Source organism: Zosterops lateralis (assembly GCF_965231275.1).
Source record: "Zosterops lateralis genome assembly, chromosome: 11".
Lineage (NCBI taxonomy): Eukaryota > Metazoa > Chordata > Aves > Passeriformes > Zosteropidae > Zosterops > Zosterops lateralis.
Window position 1 is genome coordinate 18,601,944 of NC_139771.1, and position 7,545 is coordinate 18,609,488.

A 7,545-nucleotide genomic window follows, 5' to 3' on the forward strand; every position below is an offset into this window, starting at 1 on the left:
CCAGGTACACAAGAGCGCCTTAACAGCCAGCATTCATTTCACTGTGTCCTCCTGAAGAGGGTTAAATGTGTTTAGCCTCCACAGGTTTCCAGCATGAGGAGAAACTGTCCAGGGGTGGAAGAAAAAGAGGCTGTGTGAAGACTTCACACAAAGCAGCATAATGTTTGCCATACATAAGAGCATCCTTGGCAAGGCAAACGGGAGCCTATGCTCAGAAGCCTGGAAGTCTTCACCACAAAATAAAATACCAAACCAGAAAACAAGCACTGCCCAGAGGCACTGGTGGCCAACAAACTGCACCCTCTCTTGCTTTCAAAGCACAGCATTAACTGCCATCGGCTTTGGGTGCCAATGCCAGAGAGAAATCAGGAGGAAACTACTCTTGGAAATCTCACTTAGCACTTGACCACATCTTTGAATATGTGGCCTAGGCTGAGTTCATAAGCTTTTTGGGGAAAACGTTGTGCTAGGGATTGTGTAAACACAGAGCTGGCTGATGGATGGCCCTCCTGCAACACAGAGATGTATGCACACTCCAGCAAAACTTAACTATTTTAAGTTAATACAGAGACACTCAGAGACTTCACTGATAACTGGGGGGAAAATGATAAGCAGAAAATACCACACAGTGTTCCATTTTCCAGACTTCAGGAATGAGTTGGATGCAAGGTCAGATGGGATATTTTTAGTTGTGCTGGGAGCACAAGCATAGCAAAGTGGGCAAGGGATGAAGCAAGAAGGAACTGGAGAGATAATTGGTAGAGGTCCTCATAAAACTGCCTGGGGGATGAACATTACTTGATATTTCCTTTAATGACTCCATTAGGAAAAGGAGGGATTGTGCTTATAACCTGAAGATGAGAAGCAGAATGCCACACTGGAAAAAGAGAGCAACTTCGAGAGAGCAAAATAGAAACAGGGTGAAATATGCTGTTACTGAATTTGACAGCTGGCTGCTTGTAATCAGCCTTTCTCACCTGGAGCAGAAGCTCATTGGTGTGGCAGCAGGGAGAAGATCTGTCTCAGGTGTTTGAGTGCCACTGGTGTGACTTAGCTCCTGGAAAGGCCAATGTCAAGCAGGGCTGTCAGAAGTACCAAAGAATAGAGAGTGGGAAGCATTTAACACCACTGAACAGTGCAAGGCAAGATCTTGTTGGAATTCTTCACACAATTCTCCAGTTGAAGACAAAAATGCAATCAAGCAAGGACAAGCATGGAGAAGAGTTTCTAGGATGGTCGGGGGAATGGAAAACCTATTTTATAAAAGGAGCCTCTACAAACTCAAGTTTCTCAGCCTGGAGAAACAAAGGAGGAGATATGACCACCAGTAAAATCCACTGGGGAAGGAGGCAGCATATTGTGGCAATGAAAGAGCTCTTAGACAAGAAAGAAGAGCACAACTGATCCATGCTGGACACGTGGGATGGAAACTAGACATCTGTTTCTAACCTTCAGAGGAACACGGAACAGAAACAGCTTTGCAGTGGGAGGAGCAGAGGCACTCAATGTAAAGATGAACCTTGATCACTCACAGAAGGAACTACCCCATGGAGCAGCTCAGAGTCCCTCTGCCCCCGTGATCCTGCTGAGGTCAGACCCTGATGCTGTCACCAGAGTCCTGTCTCTCCCTTCTCACCCACCCACACCAAAGAATCTCATCTGGCTTGTTTCCAGCCAGCAGATTTCAGTAGATGTTCTCTCAAGGGAAGGGAAGACATACAGGGAGAAGAAAACCCTTCATCCAGCTTTTGTGCCTAGAAATGGATTTCTCAAACATCCTGGGATCTCTGATTTGCTTCTAAATTTGGTATGTGGGGTTTTTTTCCCCTCCCAGAAAACTTAAAACTTCCTGTATTCAGCAAAATAAGGGTTTTAAAAAAAGTTTTCTTTCTATTTTAAAATCTATTTTTAGATAGTCTTTCATGGTTTCTTTGGAAAAAAAGTTGTAGAACTGAATTAGCAAGTGATCAAATGCCGACTATCAGGAACTTCAAACAGCAAGCCAAAAACTTTCTATCAGAAACAGCCTGCCAGAGAGCAACATAGGAGAGAAAAAGGATCTGAAAGATGAGGAGCAATATGCAAGCAACAGCCAGTGCCAGGAATCTCCAGGGTCTGTAAACCCTTAAAATGCCAGTCAGACTGGAGTGAAAAACAGCCTGAAAGGTAGAGAGGCATAAAACACTCTGCATGCAACAGCGTTAAATATAAAACTTGGCTGAGTAGTAAAGAAAGCCAACAAAAACTAGAGGCTCTAGCTAAGCATCCTGCATTGCTGTACTCTACAGATAGCAAAGGCTGTGCAATTTAAATCTGTAATCCCTTCCCAAGCAAAGAGGCTTTTGCAACAGCACAATCTGGATGTCACCAGCATATGAATTGGCATCTTGGGACTGATCTGGAGAGCAGAGGTCAAAGTTTAGTGATGTATGTACTTGTCTCCCTAATGGGTCTTATTGATTATTATCCATAGAAACAAGCAACATCTCCAAATCTGCCTCACCCTTTGGGCTAGATGCTGGCGACCAGGAAAAAGCACCTTGATCTCCTAGGTCCATGGTGTTTGCAGAACACTGAAGCCCGTGATAAGGAAACACACAAAGTTGCAGGACAGACTGGTGAAATCCAGCAAGTGGAAAATGGTCAGTAGATCTGTGTAACATCTGCATAGCCATGGTACGTGGCAGCACAGTGTCAAAAAAACCCAAACTGATAAAATATATTAAGATAACATATGTGAAGGAAGAGAAAGTCAACATTGTAATTCAATCACCTAAGTGAATTATGCATTTTGGAAGGAGCTGAAAAGCCCCAGTACAGGTAAAGTCAAATTCACACTTGTCCAACCACAGGTGTTCCAGCCAGGCATCTTAAACACCACAGTGAACTTGACCTATCTGTGATACAAAGTGGTGGCAGTCCATTGCTATCTCCACAAGCAGCATTTTGTTGAAGCATCTTCAACAGGAGAGCAACAATGGGAAAAGCACAGGAGGATGGAACCAAAAATACCCACGGTGTGTGTTCCTACCTCAGTGAGCGCTGTGGTGGCAGCCAGCCAAGAGGTGGTGTGAGCAAAGCCAGCTCAGGTAGGGCACCGGGAACGCCCTCGGGTGGAGACTAAGCTGATAAATAAGCAAGGTAAGGGTGATTATCAAACCTCCTCAAACTTCCTGAGTTTGCAAGGCAGAGCCAGAGAAAGCAGGCTCGTTCTGGAGACTTTGGTACTCCTGCTTCTAGCTGCTGCCAGAAACTGTAAGTGGGGAAAAACCCAAATCAGCTCTGTCCACAGTATTTCAGAATCTCAAAAGCCATCTCATTTGGGTTCAAGTTCAAGAACCAGCTCAGGCAGCAGAGAGGTCCTGGCTCTCTATGGAGATATTTGTCCACCTCCATAAGCAAACATAAGGTCACTAAGGCTGGTCCTGCTGATGTGCAGCCTGAGATCTGGCTGTCTGCTGTGGCCATCCTCATCTTCCTCCTTCTCCCAGCTTGCAGGCTGGAAAGGGTCAGAGGAGTTTGGCTGGGCTCCCCTGGACAGTAACAGCCTTTTCCCACCAGTAACTCCTGCTCCTGGCTCTGTGGAATGTGCAGTTTGCTAGCAGGGGTTGCATAAAGCTGATTGTCTACCTGCACAGCCTCACTTTGGAAACAATGGGTCTGCACACCTGAAAAAGCAGAGAAGCTGGGGAGTATAAAGCAAACTATGGACTGTCATTGACACTGAGACCATAGCACAAACCAGAGCAGCAGTAGCTGAGTGTTACTCCGGTGGAACTGTAACAACATGATCCCAGCCCCTGTCAGGAATGTTGTTGTTCAATACACATCTAAGTCACACAACAGCAACAAGCCTGCTGCATGCTCAGTTTTCTCCCAGGTACAGCAGATCTGGCTTGCTCTGGGGCATGTAAAGGCACCAGCTCCAGGCAGCCAGAGATGCTGTGCTCTGTGCAGCTGGTGTTGGGATCACCAGCACCCAGGGGAGTGCAGCTACTCAGAACTCACCAAAATAACAACAGCCTCTTTTCTCATAGAGTACAGCTGATTTTCCTTCCTCTCATTCTCTTAACAGATGTCAGAAAAAAGCATGAATGGCTGCGGCTCTGTGCTCAACTCATGGCTTTCACACTTGCTGCAGAGCTGGCCTTCTGCTTCTGAACCCACTTCTGGAAGGTGCTGCTTTTTCAAAAGAAAAATAAAGAGAAAAGGGGGAAAAAACCCCTTAAGCACTTAATAGTAAACTCCTTCAAAAGAAAACTTGCTTCAAGCCAAAAAACATTTGCCAAGTTTCAACTAAATGTGGATTTTCACGACTCTGTAATAAACACCTCAATATGGGGGTTTCAGAATGAGAATGCTGAGACAAATTTGCTCCAAGCAGCTCGAAAAACAAATATATAATACATAACTTGTTTTTGTTTTTTTGAAAGAAAAATCCAACTACCCCAAGGAGACATTTTATGGTGTTTCCGTTACATATACATATAGAAAAAAAAACCCAACCAAACACGGGAAAAACAAAATGAAAAGCTGTGGATTTGTGAGTTGCCCATCATTCCAGTCAGGCAGGAGCAGGACTCTCACCAGAACTAGATCATAGATCTCAATGCTATTGCAGCAGATTAATCTGAGAGCACTACAGGAAGGAAGCATTTCCAGGTGAGAGAAGAGGCTCACTGCAGAAATGCTCTTGCAGAACCTACCTGGCCCTTTTACCTCATCCAGACTCCAGCCAGGGTTCCCATGGTCCCTGTGACTCTGAGCCCAAGCGGAGCAGTGCTCCAGGTTGTACCCACTAAGGCTGTAGGTGTCAGAGGGGATCCAGCAGTGCTCTTCAGTGACAAGTAGGGATGGAGTGAACCATTAAACATTCCTGGGGCTGGAAGAGTCTCAGTTCCTGACCACTCAGAGGTTGAATGGCTTTTCCTGGTGCGTAAGGTGGGATCCCAGGGAAGAAGAGATCTGTGTGCAAGGGGTGAGCACGTGCATCTCTTCTCAGGGACCAAGCCTGGCTGTTTTGCAGACAGACGTTGATTTGTTTTGGAATGTACAAAAATGCCCTTAAATCCAATTTAGGCATTAAAGGGAAAAAACCCCACAAGAGCCGTATGGCAGCTTTGCAGCCCCAAAGGCACCTACAGCTCGTGAAGGGACAGAGGTGATCCAAACCAAGCATTGTGGGACTGCCAACCACAGCATCCCTGCAGAGATGAGCAGTGGGACTCTGCTGCCAGGGGACCAAATGGCCTTAGGCTGGTTTTAATTCTTGCCAGCTCCCTCGTGCTGTCACACAGAGGATGGATTGGGAAAGCTGCAGTGGGAGCACAATCCACATTTCCACAGGGAAGAGACTCTAGTTAGGACTGCAGCCATGAGTTAGCTAAACTTGTCCAAAAAAAGGGGGGGAAAGAGCTACTTATGTTATTTCCCCAGCCTCAGAGAAATATACTTCCCTAGGATCAATTCATAACAGGTTGTTGTGTTCAGAGCTAAAATTAATCTTACATCAGGAGAATGAATTAAAACAATGAAGAGCTTCCTGCATTCATTGCTAAAAAAATTAATCTTCTGAGAGCTTCCTTTTCTACTTTCCAACTGGCCACCTTGCTTTCATTCAAGGAAAGCCTGAGTAAAAAAATGTAAAACTGCTTCCAGGTGGTTTTGGTTAAAGCAAACAAAGAGCTGTGAATTGTGTCAGAGCCTGGTTTCAAGGCATGGCAGAAGGTGGAGGGTTAGCCAGAAAGAGAGAACCACCACTGCTGAGATACAGCCACTGGCCTAATTAGGTGGAATAGCTATTAGTGATTCCACCTAATTAGATAATTAGATTAATTATCTAATTAACTGAGATTGTTGTTAGACAAAGGCAGGTAGAGCTTCAGAGGTGATAAGGAAGACATCAGGGCAAGGTTACTCTGATTTATATTGATTTCTTTAACAGTTCAAGAACTCCCCTGGTTCCCGCATTTATTTACCCAAGTCTTGCTCCTCTAGGGTTGTTTTAAAGTGATTAAAGCAAGGAAGGGGGGAGGATGTTCTTTTTAAAACAGAGAGAGAAAAAAAAAAGGGCTATTTCACCGCAAGTTTCCCCCATCCTACTGTGATTTGGCAGAGCCAAGAAACCAAGTGGGGCAGAGGAATGGAAACTACCTGCACTCCCCCCTACTCCTTGTGCCTGCATCTTGCCGTGCATCCTCCCCACAGACCTTTTTTTGGCTACACAGCGTGTTTGTCTTCGGGGAGAGAGACAACATGCGAGCTAATGATGCACCAACACCGAGCGGGGAGCTGTGGCTGGCAGCTTCTCCTGCACCGCTCTCTCCGTGCTGGCAGTGCTGGTGGGAACCACAAGCCAATTAAGGAGGCCTCGCTGCGGTAGACGTGGCGTAAAAGGAGCATTAGAACTCGCTGCCCCAGAGACAAGGCAGTCCTGGATACCCAAGGGTGAGAGCAAGGCAGGTCTGCAAGTTTAATAAGCCAAGTCCTCCTCACTCAGGCGTGAAGATAACATTATGCCAGGCAGGCCCGGGTGGAGGAGGCAGAGCTGGAGCCTCTGGCTTCCACAATTTCAGCCACCTGCTTTGAATTTCACCACTGCGGGCTCAGGCCCACGGTGCAGCCCAAATTTTAGGAGGCACGGGAGGGCAGGCAACTGAATCCACCCTGTCCTTCCCATCCTACAGCTATTGTTAGATGCATCAAGGAATTTGACCCACTTTGGGAGTTTCTGGTGGTTTTTCACATTCCATTTGTCCTTTCTGACTAACATTTTGCACTTGTGTGTCACAGCCCTGGCTCTGCTCCCTGCGGTGGATGCTCAGATTGCTGGAAAAAGATCCAGCTGCTGTATCCCACTGTGTTTACAGCTTCTAAGCTCTGAGTGGATCCAGCACACTACCCACACTGGGTTTTGAGGCATCCTCCTTTCTCACTGAGCTTCCCTCCTCCAGCTGGCTGCTTGAATTCAGACCTTACAGGCTTTGCACACTTGCTCACACAAAAACCACAAGTTTTGCACACTATGACATAATCCTTGCAGAGGCCTATAACAGATGCAATCCCAGGTGGGCTTTCCCTTGGGTTTTGGAGCTTGGGTGGTCCCTGCTCGTGCTGCAGAGCACAGCAGCATTTAGTGATCTGGTAAGTAGCATGTCCTCAGCACAAGGGCTCTTTGGCTCAGCTCTGTGCAGGAATCCTCACAAATCAGCCATATGGCAGGAGAAAATGGTTTGCACACCTTGTCAGGAGCTCAGAGGTGACTTACAGTTTCTCTTCTCTGTCTCTGGTTGATCCTGCAGATACAGCAGCCCCTTCCCACAACAAATGCCTCCCCATCCCTTTCCCTGACTTCTGCTGCACACCTCTGAGGTGTCTCTTTTGTATGCCCTCCTATGGCTTGACTTCTTCATTCAGCCTTAATACCTGTGTATAATAATAGCTTAATAACTTTATAATAGCTTCAGCCTATCTCCTGGGAGGTACAGAAATAAGCCTGTCTTTCCTAGTTGCAGGCACTGTGTTAATAGATCTGTCATTGGTTCC